General features: G+C 43.9%; 1 protein-coding gene across 1 annotated transcript in view; it reads right to left on the bottom strand.

Moving 5' to 3' along the window:
• Su(var)3-3 (lysine-specific histone demethylase Su(var)3-3) overlaps nucleotides 1-15,235 on the bottom strand; it is a 111,468-nt gene that overhangs the window by 52,310 nt on the left and 43,923 nt on the right. The gene's annotated exons all lie outside the window — the stretch shown is intronic.

Below are 15,235 nucleotides of genomic sequence, written 5' to 3'. Positions count from 1 at the left end.
GATCATTGATTTTGTCACGGGAATGGCATGCAATACCCACGAGTAGCGTAGGAGCGCAAGCTAAATGAACCACGTTGGAAAATTGTAGCTACGTGAAAACGCTCGCGAAAGTTACGTTATTGCATGGTCCGCGATTGCGTGTAATCGTCGTGTAATCAATGCTGGTGTAACGGCCCAGCAGCGCAGGCAATTCGATCGATGCGCGAAATAAGATGGTGGTAGTGCACCGTTCGAGGACGATTGCGATTGGAGAAATAACGCAAGTACGGTGCATCGTAACGGTGTCGCGAAGCGGCGCACGATAACGAATATGCACGCAACGCTACGAAAGAAGCACCGAGAGTCCCACCCTACATACCATGACTGCCGGGGCATTTTGCGGTTTAGCTAATGACACATAGAATTCGCAATCGCATTGTACTCCGCAGCGCCCGTCGTTTCACCAACGATCGTAGCTGCGATCTAACATTTGCGCGAGCTGAGCTTTCCGCGCGCCTCGTGGCGCGTAGATAGATCGATCAATTCTGATGGACTGTTCTTTGATGAGAACGTAGCGCAATATCGGTTATCATCACGCGCGTGACATTTAACTCGGCTCGGCAAATCATTTCCGACGACTAATCAAAACAATCAGCATCCGCGATTAGTTCGTCCGACATCTATTTCGCCGCAGTCGTGTCGTCATCATTCGTTCAATTACGTTAGTCACGCGTTCTAACATTTTTGCTTTCAACACAGTTTTTACTTCTAGCGGTTATCCTTGATACGAAATAAGGGACTGGAGCAAAATACACAGGAAAATTCTAATCGTAACATCGAATTTGTCGGGCAGATTGCGATCGGCATCCGTGGTAGCGAGCGTCTCTATGGGGCCGGTAACGAGTCAACGCTCCTATCTGCCGATCCTGTTCTGCCACTTTTGTAATTAACAAGTCCTTAACAACATATCACGGGTAAAACACTCTTTGCATCGCTTATGTTCTTCGTTGAAAGCGCCTGGTCAAGGCGGGCTCGTGGCCGTCAACCAGTCCCCTCGAGTATAATTTAATGTACTGAGAAAAATCGGAGATACCTCTACAAGCCCTCGCGCGGACGATGGCGAGAGAGGCGCGCAAGAGGAAGAAATTATATACGAACGGAAGGGCAAGAGATCGTAAGATCTCAATGGTCTAGATACTCCAGGCCGCACTTCTGGGCGCGGATAGAGTGGCGAAAGGAACGGAATCAGGCGTGTCTATCTAGCTAGGATAAGTAATGAACCGGACAAAAACTATTTTTGAATGCACGCAGTCTGATAATGCGTGATTATGCAAGAAGTTTATAAACCTGTTCCCCATTTTATTCGTTTATCCAACTTAACAAGACGAGGCGCGCGCGCGCGCGTGACCTCGGGTAAGTAACGACAGAGAAATCGGCGGTGCCGATGGAATCTGAAATTAAAGAGCGGTCATTAAAATTGATACAGTCGACGTCTTTATACCGCGGATCGAATCGAAGCAACTCTCGGAGATTCGCAGTGGCAGCGACTACGCGAGCAATAATACCTAAAGCGGGACCAAGAAGCGACTCGATAGGATACCGAGTACCGTCGGGTAACGGCTTTCCGATAAAACGACCGGCAAGTGACGAGTTTTAATGCGCATAAAACCGTGAAAGTCTTTACTGCAGAAAATAATGAATTAGGAGTTATAAAGCGAGGAGATTATTCCTCGTTCGTCTCTCTTTCATCCACGGTAGTCGATAATATCCCACCCGCTTCTAACATTTCTCAGCTCGCTAAACTCGTTCGCGCAGTAGTTAAAGCAGCTTCCTTGAGAATGCAGCCAGCATGCTCGGCGACCTCTTCCAACCGTCATCTCCTCCCGCCGTCCGCTAATCTGGTCGCCAATGCTTTATGCGGTATAACGGAATTTCTGTTTGCATTATCTGCCAGAACGGCACATGCCACTTGCACGCCTTCGTCGCCGTCCATCGTTCATCTTGGCGTGCCATTGCACGGATCAAGAAGGGATTCGAGGAGGTATTCGTGTTTCGAATCGACACCGACGATCAATTCAAATCGCCGTCGTGTCGGATCATTGAGCAGCCGCGTTTTATCACAAGTCGTTGAGTTGCCCAAGCCGCAAATCGCTCCCACTCGCGAGAGGAAGAGAGAAAGAGCGCGGCACGGTACTCGCGAGAAGACGCTCGAGTCGTTATTCCGGTTGAGATTTGCGAAATTCAAGCGGTACTCACGACGGGCATTAAATCATACACAAGTCAGGATTTGTGTCATCTCAGTGATTATACAGCCGTTGGAAACTGGGCGATGCGAAGTGCACAACGACTATAATCGTTCGCGACATAATCGCGGCGTAATCGTGATTAATTAAGATAACTCGAGAGAGAACTCCGTCCGCTCTCCGTATTTCTCGCGCACTTTTTCCCCTTCGAATTTGCCTCGCCGATAATTGCGATCTTTAAAGCGCATTTTTTTTTAAGTGCAACAGCTAATCGCTGGTTGCACAGCGTTACTTGCACATCTCGCGATCGCGCAACGCGCGAAGAGGATCGACGGAAGTCGAGCGTGAAAAAAGGAGCTGTATCCTCAATTATCGACCTCGCTCTCTTGTCGACTGTGAACTTTATATTCGCGCGTACGCGTACACCGCCGCGTAGTACAGTTATCGCGATTGAGAATTTAGTGTCCCGCTTGCATTGTCTCGCGAAGCGAATGCATATTTCACACGTGCGCTATCCATACAGCCGCCGCCGCCGCCGTCGTGTCACCGTTGCGGCTTGCTGATTATGCGAACTGTGGTATAGTCGGTTACCTTCTCGCATACACATCGTCGCAGAGTATACAAGTTGCGCGAGAGAGCGAGGGCACCGTGTAACATCATAATAACTCGTAGAAATCATCCGTACTCTTTGTACGCGGACTTTCAAATGCAGGCAAAAGCGGAATAATGGCACCGAAGCGCGCGACGCTGCTGTGGCATTCCAGGTAATGATCGACAATTAATTTCGACCCTTATTTTATTACAAAGAATATCGCATCCTCCGTGACCGTAAGCTGTTCTGAAAACGCGACACGCACATCTCGCGTGTCAATTAATGACTATTCTTGATATAAAAAGAAAGGTAAATGTACGTTTATGTACATATATTATGTACATAATGTACGATATATTAATATAAATTATAAATTATTATCAAACATAAGTAAAATGCTTATGTAAGCCTCTGCGGTTGTTGGAGCGTAAATAATATATTTATAAGGCGATAAAATATAATTCGCAAACAAAGAGAATTCAAATTTAAAGTCAAAACGTTTGCAATTAACTTTGCTGGTTATTCCAATTGTTTGCGAATTATATCTTATGGCTTTATAAATTTATTATTTATGTACCAACAGTCGCGGAGACTCATATAGGCATTTTACTTATATTTGATTTATTCTTGGGGTGACAAAATTATTTTTACTTTTACTTTTAATTATTATATTTCTTAATTGACCCTTAAATGCCACTGGAGGTCCAAAAGACCTCAAGGTTTTTTCAATCGTAGGATATATGTTGTATGATTCCACTGGAAAAATATTAAAAATTAAAAAAAAATTCGATTCATTTGTTTAAAAAGAGTATGTTTTTTAAATTTTAAATATATTTAAAACTAATTTTTTAAATATATTTATAGTAAAATTTCACCATAACTGTAATTACATCTTCGTTTAGAAGCTTTGAGGTGTATTCAAACAAATTTTCAAAGCAAAATATTGAAAATTCTAGGAATAGTATACACTTTTTCACGCTGGGATCCAACTAATCCCGTATGGTATCTGTGATTTTTTTGACGTGTGTGTCATTTAAAGATTAAATTCTTTTTTTTTTTATTTCGAATTTTGTATTACATGTCTGAGTGCGTAAAACATACAAGTTGATTACTACGCGTTTAAGATAACAGGGGAATGTCAATGATGTTAAGATGTAAAGTATTTTGCAATTTACTTTGATACTGTCGTAAACCGTTTACGACTGCAGCAAACGAGTTTCTAGTTTATCCTGTCAGACGTAATTAATCAGAAGTGCGGTAAATAAATTTCTTCTGAAAGCAGATACGTCGATTTCTCGTCATCGATGATGAAGTCAGTTTGACGAACGTCTCTTCGGTAGAGGAGGTATTTCGTGATTTCACGTTCGCCAGTTACGACGCACGATCGTCGGATAAATGGACTTTTAACGAACCCCGCGAGCGCCGGATAATTCGATTTATTAAGCAAGTGTTGCCTCGTCTCGAACAAGCATCGCTAATATTGACGGAGGTGGATCTGCCTGTCGCTGTGAGACTGACACTGGCGGAAGAAACATTCCGAGGCGAGAGCTGTTCGCTCGATCGATTACAAAGCACTTTCGTGGAACATTGAATTGGATCCAATCTCTTCGGGTTCGACGAAAGAGAGAGGAAGAGAGAGAGAGATAGAGATAGAGAGGAAGGGAGGAAGAGAGGTCAAAAAAAATACAAGTTGCACCGACCGACCGACCGACCGACCGGTGACTTTAATCAACTCTTTGCGAGCGCAACTGCTCGAGAGTTCGCGGGGCGTGTCGGGTACCATTCCGGCGCTCTCGTGTATGGTTACAAGTGCGGCTTGGGAGACTTCGTAATAATACCATGGGACCCCGTTGACACGCTTCGTTGCGCATTAAAGCCAGCTGACAATTCACCGAAGTTTTCGACATTTTCAGACCACGCTGATACCACTGTTGCACTTGCTATTTCGAGGGCCACGATTATCCCTGGACTGCAACAACAGAGCCCTCGGGGGTTCCGTTGCAATTTCATCTACACTCTGCTCCACCGCTTTTCTTGAAATTTTCTGTACAAGCTTTGTTCTCATGTGTACTAATTGAGCAGACAAATATCGTTTCGTTTTACCAAATATTCTGTTTCGACAAAGTGTTTCGTTGGTATAATATAATGCAAATGGTTCCTTGTATAATATAATGCAAATATATGCGACAGTCGCCAGGGTTATAAAGGATTAGTCGAGCAGCACGAATTGAGTTGATCCAATCAAGCCTCGACCCGACAATTAAGGATTAACTCCGCATCTTATGTACGAACGTTGCTGTTCCAATTTGCAAAGTTCTGTTGTATCTTTCTCAACTCTGCGTTTCTATTTCGAAATAATTTTTCTACAAAAATATAGTTTAACTGTTAAATGCTTAATATTTTTTAAATTTACTTTTTTAAATTTTATTAATATTTTTTCATTAATTTATTTAAGTGTATTGTATCACGTTGCCTGTGAACATGAAGACTCTCGTTAAAACAGGAATTTATATAACGTGGAAATAAAACGTTTCGAAATCGTGTTAAAGGTAACCGAAAAAACAACAGAGCATCTCGATCTCGTCACTTTAATTACATCCTAAGGATCCTAATAATAGGTACAAAGTTAAGTCAAACTTGTACAACACTGTTGACTCTAGCACGATCAAAGCGCTTTCGTATGTAAATGAAATTGTATAAAGTTTTCAATTATAGAGGAATGAGAGGGAAAGATGCACTGCTATTAGGAACTGTCGAGCAGTCGCTCTGACGACTGTATCTAATCGCGAATGCGCGATTAATTCGTATCGCAACGATAAAATTTCAGATCCACGCGTTATTGCGGCGCGACGTTGTAAATTTTCTGTAAGCTGTAAAATAACCATGAGAGGGATGTACAGCGCGTAACACGCGAGCGTAGCCTTGCGGGAAGAACATCTGCTGCTGAGAGAAAATGAGCACAGCTGCAAACGATCGAAATTTTCGAGCACGACCATTCGCCCCGATTTCGTGTCACGCGCGCGCGACGGCAAACGCGCAAAACAATGAAAACTTGAAAATGGCGAAGTCTCTCCATATTCTCTCCAGCTCTTAGGTGCATCTGCGACCGTCGATAAGATTGCTTCCAGGATAACAATCATCCACTACGTCAGTTGCAAACGTATAATTAAAGCTTTCGCGGTACCATTTTTTTTTCTTTTGTTATATGTAAAACAAAGCAAGTTTCGAAGTTGCTGTACATTACGTTATTCGGCAACTTGTTAGAATGTGGCTTCAAATACAGTTCATCCAGCGTTTCTCGGCTAAAATATTTAGTACGCAATTTCGAAATATTTTACGAAGTTATTTGTTACCAATAACACTTCATCAAGTCGTTGTTTATAATAACAAGTATCGTGAATTTTTATATATTTTTTTTTTACACAACGCACGTTTCATAAAAATTTATTTTTTTCTGTTATTCCGGAATGTTAATTCTAATACACTTTCTTCCGCTTCGTGTAATTTCGCGTGATATGCGTTTTATTAAAGTAAACTTTACTTACATTTTTCCAAAAATATCAGTTTCCGAACATTCGTTACAAGGGAATCTGATTACACTCCTCACTCAATTTCACGCGGCTGCGGATAGAAGCTTCGCGCAGCATGATCACGGCTCGCGGTCGTTCGAACAGCAAGGAGGAGATGACTAACACGAAGGGCGAGATCTATGTCCTTCCGCGCTATGGACGCGCGAACGTGCGATTTAACGCCCAGCTAAAGCAGGAATTAAGTTATACGTTGATCGTGATAAGTAGGAACTTCGTCGAATGATTAATACCGCATGCTCCGACGCTCGCGCGCTCGTTGGGATTTATCGGTACGCATCGTTGGAGATTCCATTGCCGTAATTCTCGTGCAGGTTTGTGTAAGGATCTATCGGGATGTTCTCGGAAAAAAAAAAAACGACGATGTCCCGTGTGACCCTGAGCGTGCTCCCGATTTGTAAAAACACAGTTTACCGAGTCGCGGCTCGAAAAATCGTTCCTGAGGGGAGTTCATAAATGGAAATCGATGGTGGATATTAACTAGCACGCGAGGTACTCGGCGTAAAAAGTCCGTCGCCGATTCTCCTCTGTCCGACTATGTAAATAAAACTTTCGTATTATCCGCTGTGATCAAATTCGCTCGACGCAGAGCGGTGTTCCTTCTTCCTCGCCGTTCGTTCCGCGGGGCTGCTCACGCGAACCTTATTTGGTAGCCAACAGCCCTTTTTGTGAAAAAAAGAACGTTTGATACTTTTCCAAGACCGTTCCGGAATGTGATTTCCATAATGAAATTTCGTATGGAAATGCTTTCGAGATTTGCGGCCTGCGAGGAAGTGCGACTCGTGCAGAAGAGTGTCCGAGGAGATCCGATGGATTTTTCCTTTTTTTCTTATTATTGTCCGGCGAGGAGTTGGCGCGTTCGATTACGCGATCGTACCGAGTTCTCTCCTCTTCACTCGTCGATAAATCGGATATCGATGTTACAATAGAGATATCGCGTTTATCTGCGGCGACTTACAACGGCGGTGCAACGGCGGTGACGAAATCGCCAAAAGAAATAGCGGTGGATCCCACTAGACCGAAACATCGGTGAAGATGTCCTCTCTAATTCAGGACATTTCGAATTATCGCACCGGACGCTACGTGTTAGTATACTTTATTTGGCTAGAATGTCGGCGGATGCAAATCGAATTGATCCGATGGCCGATACGATCCTCAATCGAGCGGTTCCTGAACACAGAAGAAGCACTCGGCACTCCGCGCGCCAGGTACTTTATATTCTGCGAACCGACTTCGCGAAGAAATTTTTCTATTCCGATGGTTGCTTAAGTTTCTTCAACGAAACTGTACTCGGGGGTTATTTCTCTCTCGCGGTAACATTTAACTCTGGAGTTTTATTACCATATTTCCGTCTGAGCGCACTTGACTAAGATCGTTGGATTCGGAAATCGCGAATGAAAATGATATCGCAGAAACCCAAGATTTCTGCGTCAATATGGAACAGAAGGGTAACGTAAAGTAAATGTAAGTAAACGCTTCCGTTTTCTTATCGTTTCCGTATTTCAGTTTACTTGAATAAAACAGCCTCTTTTCTTCCCTCCAATTGTTATTTAAATTGTGCAGAAATTGCAAGCCAAATTAACTTCGAAAAAACACAGAAGAGCAAGAGTTAACTCTATGTACAGTCGATGAATATTTTCTACTGTTGTGGCTCCATAAACATCATCGTACAGCGTAAAAAGAATAATACGTTGCTTCATTTTTGTATAACTTTTTATGTAACTCAAGTTCCGAAGACAGAAACATTGCAAAATAACAATGACAAGCGAGATTCGTACGTAAATATAGAAAAGTGAAAATTACGTATCCTTCCCGTGTGTCATCCATCATGTATTGCGATTTGTTTGTTCGCAAAGTCTTTTTAGATGATGCCTGCCTTCAAAGACACGATTTCGCAACCTCAGCCTCAACCAACTCGCGAAGAACAACGCGCGAAGGTGCGCAAATATAAATCGACGCTATTACCATTTAATGAGCGATGTCGAGTCGCGCGCGTTAGAAAGGTTTGACGGATATCCACGCAGCAAACTGCGCCGTAATTGTGTACAGAGAAAATAGTACAGAGCGCATTGAAATCGGTGCGCGATTTCCGAAGGCCGGAGGCGGCCGCTCGACGCTCGAGTGCGGTCCACGACGTTTCCGCGGGATCGAGTCCCTACGATCCACGGAAAGAACTGGAATCGTCGGGGGGGGGGGGGGAGGACATATCCCTCATTGTCCCTCTTCGCCCCTCGCTCGCCCTTTGTGTCACGTACGGCAATTGAATAGAACGCCGAGACCGATCGAGCCGATCTTGCGGTCGGTAGCGTTCCATGCCGAACGGTTCGACAGAGGGAACACGCTTCTCCCTCCTTCTCGAATGGGGTATTCGTCCTGCTCGAAAGGCTCGCATGCTTCGCTCGGTCGTCCGGTTGCCGCGGCTGTCGAGAGGAAGGGTGCGGTGTGTGGACGGTTAGCGCCCATCCACCTTCCCTCCAACGGTATAACAAGAAACGCCCGGGCTCTCTGTCTTACGTGCTCCGTGCGAGTTTTCGTCCCGCTCGAGCGTTGTCCTCGCCCGCCGCGAAAAGCCAAGTTGACTCTCGGCACGCTCGTCGAGATCCTTAAGCTGTGTTCACATCGCGTGGACGTTTGCGCTATCTAATAATTCAAGTGACCCCGAATCGTTCAAAATTAATCCGCCAGGAGTAAATTCGAATTTTGAGAGAAAATGACACAACTACATAAATTAGTCTGAATGAGCCTGAATAGCTAATACATATACTGTTATATTCAGGGGGTATCATAAATTCTTCATCCTAGAATTCTATAACTTTCTTCTGATTTCCAAACAAAATTTCATAATTTTTCCCTGATGCTTTCAATAATCTCTCTAAAACCTTTTAGAGCGATTATTGAAAGCATTTCTCACTCTTGAAGACTGGAAATTGAATCGCTCTTTTTTAAAACTGACTCAATTTTCACTCTTTACGATAAGATTCCATTCCAAAGAATTTAGAAAGATATTTTGAAATTTTTTGTATTTTTGTCCTGATTTAGAAAACTGACAAATATTTTATTGAGAGAAGGATTTTGTTATTATTTTTAACTTCCATATGTGTCAAAATATACAATATATCAATCTATTTTTGTGATTTATAGTTTCAAAGTAAACAATGTCCATATTGTCATATACTTGGTAAATAAACTTTTGAGTTAAATGTACGTTTTGGGTTAAATTGTTCAATTTCATCGTATTAATTAAATAAATATATTAAGTAATAGTAATAGCGAAGAAATGATTAAAAATAATTCAAATTAGGTATAATTTGACATTATAAATTAAACAGTGTAGGTTGGAAAAGTATGGCAAACCGCTGCCAAGATCGCAAGTTCTCCAGCTTACAACTACTAGATACGAATGAGATAAAAAATCTAGTTTTTAGAATTTCAAACCTAACAATAAGATCGATCAGAGAAACAAAGGTGTATACGTTCACCCTCACTGTTTATTGTCCGTCTCTGTTCAAGGTGGACCCAACATTAAGCCCGGTTTACGCTGGCGACGTAACGTCGCGGCTGTAATTAAACGCGCCACTCGGAGCTAATGCGCCGCGACGTAACGACGACCTTTCCGAGATTTGCCGCTCGTTTCTGTCCGCTCCTTCTTTTTCTTTAATTAAATGCCAGTGACGACGACCAAAAGCGAACGCGCCGACGCGGCCACGCGATTGCATCTCGGAATCGGGGCCTCGTCGGAGATATGGCGCCTTAAATTTCACGTGGATTCGTGCCTCGGACGGAGCACGAGTACGAGCACGAAAAGGAAGATGAATTACGAAGATAGCGGCGGCTTAGCCGAGAGAAACTTATCGTTGAGATTGGCGGCGCGTCGCTGTGCGTTGCTCTAATAATTAATATCAACGAAGCACGATCGATATCGTCCAGTTAGCAATAGTGATTGCTACCGCTGCGATGACTTGGCAGCGGCTAACGCCTCAAAAAAACTCGTTGCAAAATTATCGATGAATCTCGCCTTATCTCTCCGGTATCCGGCGCGCGCTATCGTTTGCGTAGAGATTTTTTGATAAACGAGGACACGGAGCAATCACACATATAAAGTGACGGACAGAGAGATGGAATGATAAGGCACGATAGTATACGCATTTAGTTGATGCATGCTGCCGCGTACGATGCATTAAATTTCCTTCCAAAATGGGACGCGCTTAGAAACTCGAAATTTAAACCCCTATTATGTAACTCTTAACGACAACGACACGCCCGGTTTTTTATTATCTGGTTAACTTGTGGTTTAGACTTAATCTCACTTAACTTGATGATAATGTGTTTTTCTAGTTAATCACTTAACTAATGATTTTAAACTAGTAACGTTAAAAGTTATTCACTACAAAATTATAACTTTAATGAGTAACTATAGATAAAAAAATACAATTTTTATATTGTGATCAGATTAAGTCTAATCACAATGTTAAGCCCACTATACGATGCTTGTTTTCCTACTGGATTGCTTGCGTTTCAGTAAATTATTAGAATTATTAGCATCAACGCAGAACGCAAAATTTCTAATAAGAAGCATCCAATCTCGATCTATATTTTTCCTACTCTAGGACGTCGAAGAATAAGATGCTTACGAGCCGCTCGGAGGAATGTGAAAACATCTTGATAGGCAACGAAGCTGGTCCATGAGGTCTAGGAAAGACGTAATGTAATTCACTGACTTACCTCTCCGTCCTGGCAAACTTACGGCCGACACAAATGAATGTCAATATCCGATAGAGAGAAATAATTCAACGAACCGTGCTCCCGATTTCCGCACGCTCGTCGGCCGCTCCGTGTTCCTTTATCCCTTACTTTCCTATCGAACTTTTCTCTTTGGAAGCCCGTCTCCAAGAGCTAATACCATCCGCTTGTTCTTCGCCGAAGTGGAGCACGACTCCGACGGTGCCAACGGTGCATCGCCCTTCCGCTAAGAACGGGAACGGAGTCCGGAGACTCGAAAGTTAACGCGAATGAGAAAAAGCGTCTTATCGAGTTTTCCTCGAGGAACAACAGCGGTAAGGAACCGAAGAGCGATATCCCGGAAAGCGAAGAAACGATCGAGACGCGATGTCTCTGCGAGTTTCTCGAACGGGCAGGATCATGCAGAAAGGGTTGATGGACCGGCCATAAAGCGATGGAAGACAGCGCGAGGAGGAAGAAGAGGAGAAAGAGAAAGAGGAAGAGGAGGAGGAGGAGGAGGAGGAGGAAAGGAGCGGGAGGATGTTGCAGCACGTTGGTGGGTGTATGAAGAGCGACGTGGAGGAGCAAGAGCAAGAGAGCAACGCGTTTGCACGAGGAAAAGGAGAGAAAGAGGGAGAGCGAGAGAGAGAGAGAGAGCCCAGCATGTATCCGGTATTTGAGCCGAAGGTGTTGCGTGCAAGTTAACAAGCTAACGAGACGCCGTGCGAGTGCGATTTTCTTTCCTATCAACCTCAATCTGCTTCTCACTCTCTTACCTTTCATACCCTCCTCCCTCTCTCGAGCACGACTCCCTTTTCCAGCCGCTATCTGCCCGCTCCCTTCGCCTCTTTGTCTCTACCATCGATGTTCTCGTCGTTTCTTATTCTTTCTTAATCTCTCGTCGTTTCTTCTTTGCCTTTTTCTCTCTCTCTCTCTCTCTCTTTCTTTCTCTTGACCATACGTCTGTCGTGGCCTTTCCAGGATAAAAGGAAAAACAAAAAGAAAAAGAAAACCACGGCGACGATGGCATCGTGTCTCCCGTTTTACGGCACGTTGAACCTGTCAGTGCGAGTACGCCAGATTAACCTGCACTCGTTAGTAGACCGCATTAATGTGCTCCTAACGTCCACCCGGTTTCTCTCAGTAAACGAAGATTGAATTATTCACGATCGCGCGCGACCGGTTAGACCGTCCCGCGGTCGCAATAAGCTGACCGATTGCGGAAAATCGAAACGTCGCATACCGTATAGATACTCGCGAAAATACGAGCTGGATGCAGAAGTCTGAAGGAAAAACATGACTCGTTCTGAGAGAGTTATTTGTAAGTGATTAGGCTACTTTTCGAGAATAGATCGTCCAATCGAGAGAGAGAGAGAGAGAGAGAGAGAGAGAGAGAGAGAGAGAGAGAGAGAGAGAGAGACTAGTTTTCTCTACATCCACCGAGCGATTTGACATTTTAAGCCAGATCCATTTTTCGAAGATCGTTATCTCGATTTCTCAGCCCATAGCCGAATACGAGGCGATCCGCCGAGAGGGATCGCAGCCTCTCTTTCTTTCTAGTCTCCCTCTTCTTTCTCTCGAAACTCATGCGATATGTATCGCGTATGAGTAATCGTCGAGTGGCGAGTGGCCGTATTATGAATGGTTTTCCGTTCGTTCGCCGATGTAGCTATACATCAGACCGTTAATTACGCAAATGAAATGTGTATTATACCGAGTGTCAACAATTCACGCGTACTCGTACGCGTCCGGCCTTCTCCCAAGCCGGGAATTAAGCTCTTCCTCGCGGATCACCGCGCGGAATGTTCCCCGCGATCCCCGCCGGCCTCGCGCAGTGCTTCGCAATGCACCCGCGCGCGGGAACGGTAAACGGGCAAATAATTAATTTGCTTCATATGCACCGGACGATTACCCCTGCTGTGTAAAACCGCTCGCAGCGTATAAAAGCGCATTTCACGGTGCGGTTATGGCGAATAATACCCCGTAACTAGCTGCCGCGCTGTGCCGTTTCCACGGCGGGGGCACAGGTGGGGTGAGAGGAATCTCATTACCGGTGGACCCGTTAAGGCTGTAATGATACGTGAGTAGCGCGACGTAGCATTTTTCATATGTAATTAAGACGCTGATATGCAAACTGCTCCCGAAAAAGATAGTTACCTCTTATTACAATGTAACACGATTCGCGCAATCGCTAGAAAGAAAGAAATAGAAAGAGCGCGATTTTTCATGGGGATCAATGCGATGGAGCGATATGTTTTACACTTCGTGATTTTTCTCGTGAGATCAGGAAGTTTCCCGCTTCTGGGAAATTAGGAGAATCAACGATCATTAAGCGGCGCGTATCCGCAATGGGTTTCTACTCGCTGTCTCGTTATTAAACATGATACTAACAACGCTCGGTTTACCAGCGACGAGAGTTTGAGCACCACTGCACCACGAAAGTCGGGGAGGATACGGGCGGCCCAACGCTATGGTGGGAATACACGTGCACGACCGTGCTGCACGAAAATTCATATCCACCATGGCAGGCAGGCAGGCAGGCAGGCAGCATATAAAGGCGAGGCACGACCGTCGAAATATATTTGCGCATACATTTTTTCCCCGGGCGCGCGCGGTTATACAATATCCGGGAAGAGATACCCGCCACCGAATAAAAAGGAATCGTTGCGGCCTGAAATAAAACGTACGTACGACTTTCAAATACATTATCGAACGAATTCTTGTTTACGGCACTCCGAAAGGCCAGGCGTAGATATCATTTGCTTACCGGGGGACACCTCCGTCGAGATAAACGTGCGTCGGGTGTCCCACGTGGAAGAGGGGCCTGCACGAGCGTCTCCTGCGAAGCTCGCGAGTACGCCTCGCGTCGTGAATAACAAGTACGATGTTATTACGAGCGACAAATAAACGCGTTTTGCCAGTTTCCCTCTCTCTCTCTCCTTCGTCACTCGATGTTCCGTCTCCGAATCGGGAATATTTATACGCGATAAATCGCGCGTTTAATAAAGATATCGTATAATTCGCGCTCAAATCGATAGAATATAATCCCGTGAGGTATCCCGAAGTTTTGTAGGATTAAGCGTGCATCAATCGCTCGTCAAGATCGCTAAATAATGTCGAATAGGGAAGACAACTGTGCTTGGTACTAACTAAGTATGTTCTGATCCTCTAATGCCAGTTTTTATCAATGTAGATTAACTTTAATCTCGATTTAACTAAATCTTCATCTTCTTTTAATTCTTAGAACTAAACGAAGATGAAAAGTTGGCTAAACCAAAGTTAAACTACACTTGGTAAAAACGGGCATAAAAGAATGATTTTAAACCGATCTTTTTGTGAAGAATCGTTTCTTTTTCATTCAAAGATCGGTTTCAAATTAATCTTTTGCAAAAATCAATTTTTAGTGGATCGATTCGAAGATCGCACATCCCTTGATACTGGATACAAATAATTGCATAAGTTGCATCGTTCCGCGAGTAGACGCGGTCGTTCAATCGCTTACGATCAGTCTTAAAATCGCCCTATACGAGTAGCGAGGTAATAATTAATACGTCGAAATATACCGCTACGGTCGACACGGCCGGGTCATTTGTAATTCAACGGACGTTAATGCCCCGATGATAGACGGACGTATGCGTGGTGAGTTGACTATCCACAAGTCGTAATTGTGAGTTACTGTTAATCCTTTAACCTTTCTCTACTTTCCCTCCGTTAGGAATGGCCTGTCCTCGCACACGAAGATTCATGGACCGTGGCTGTCGACGCGTTTAGTCGGTCCCATTGTCGGACCGTTTAACAAGAACGCTCGAAGAAAATCGCGCGGCAGCCGTCTACCTGTGACTAAACGAGCCGAAGGCTTAGTTGGAGATAATCTGAAGAATATGCGGATATATTTGTATAATTCCAAGCGATTTATAATCCGACGTGAAATCATAATTCAGGAGTCCTTTATGCCGATATCTCTGAATTAAGGAATTGTTAAATTCATCAGGGATCATTCATATATAAACAATTGTAATTAAACGGCGTGTTCCAAAAGAATTTCATTTATTCTAGATTTTTTATGTGAAACTTTATATAAATATAATTAAAAAACAGAAAATTATTATTAGAGC

Source organism: Mycetomoellerius zeteki, unplaced genomic scaffold, assembly GCF_001594055.1.
Source record: "Mycetomoellerius zeteki isolate Tzet28-1 unplaced genomic scaffold, Tzet1.0 scaffold321, whole genome shotgun sequence".
Lineage (NCBI taxonomy): Eukaryota > Metazoa > Arthropoda > Insecta > Hymenoptera > Formicidae > Mycetomoellerius > Mycetomoellerius zeteki.
The sequence above is the reverse complement of the archived record's forward strand: the minus strand, read 5'-3'. Positions and strand labels throughout refer to the sequence as shown.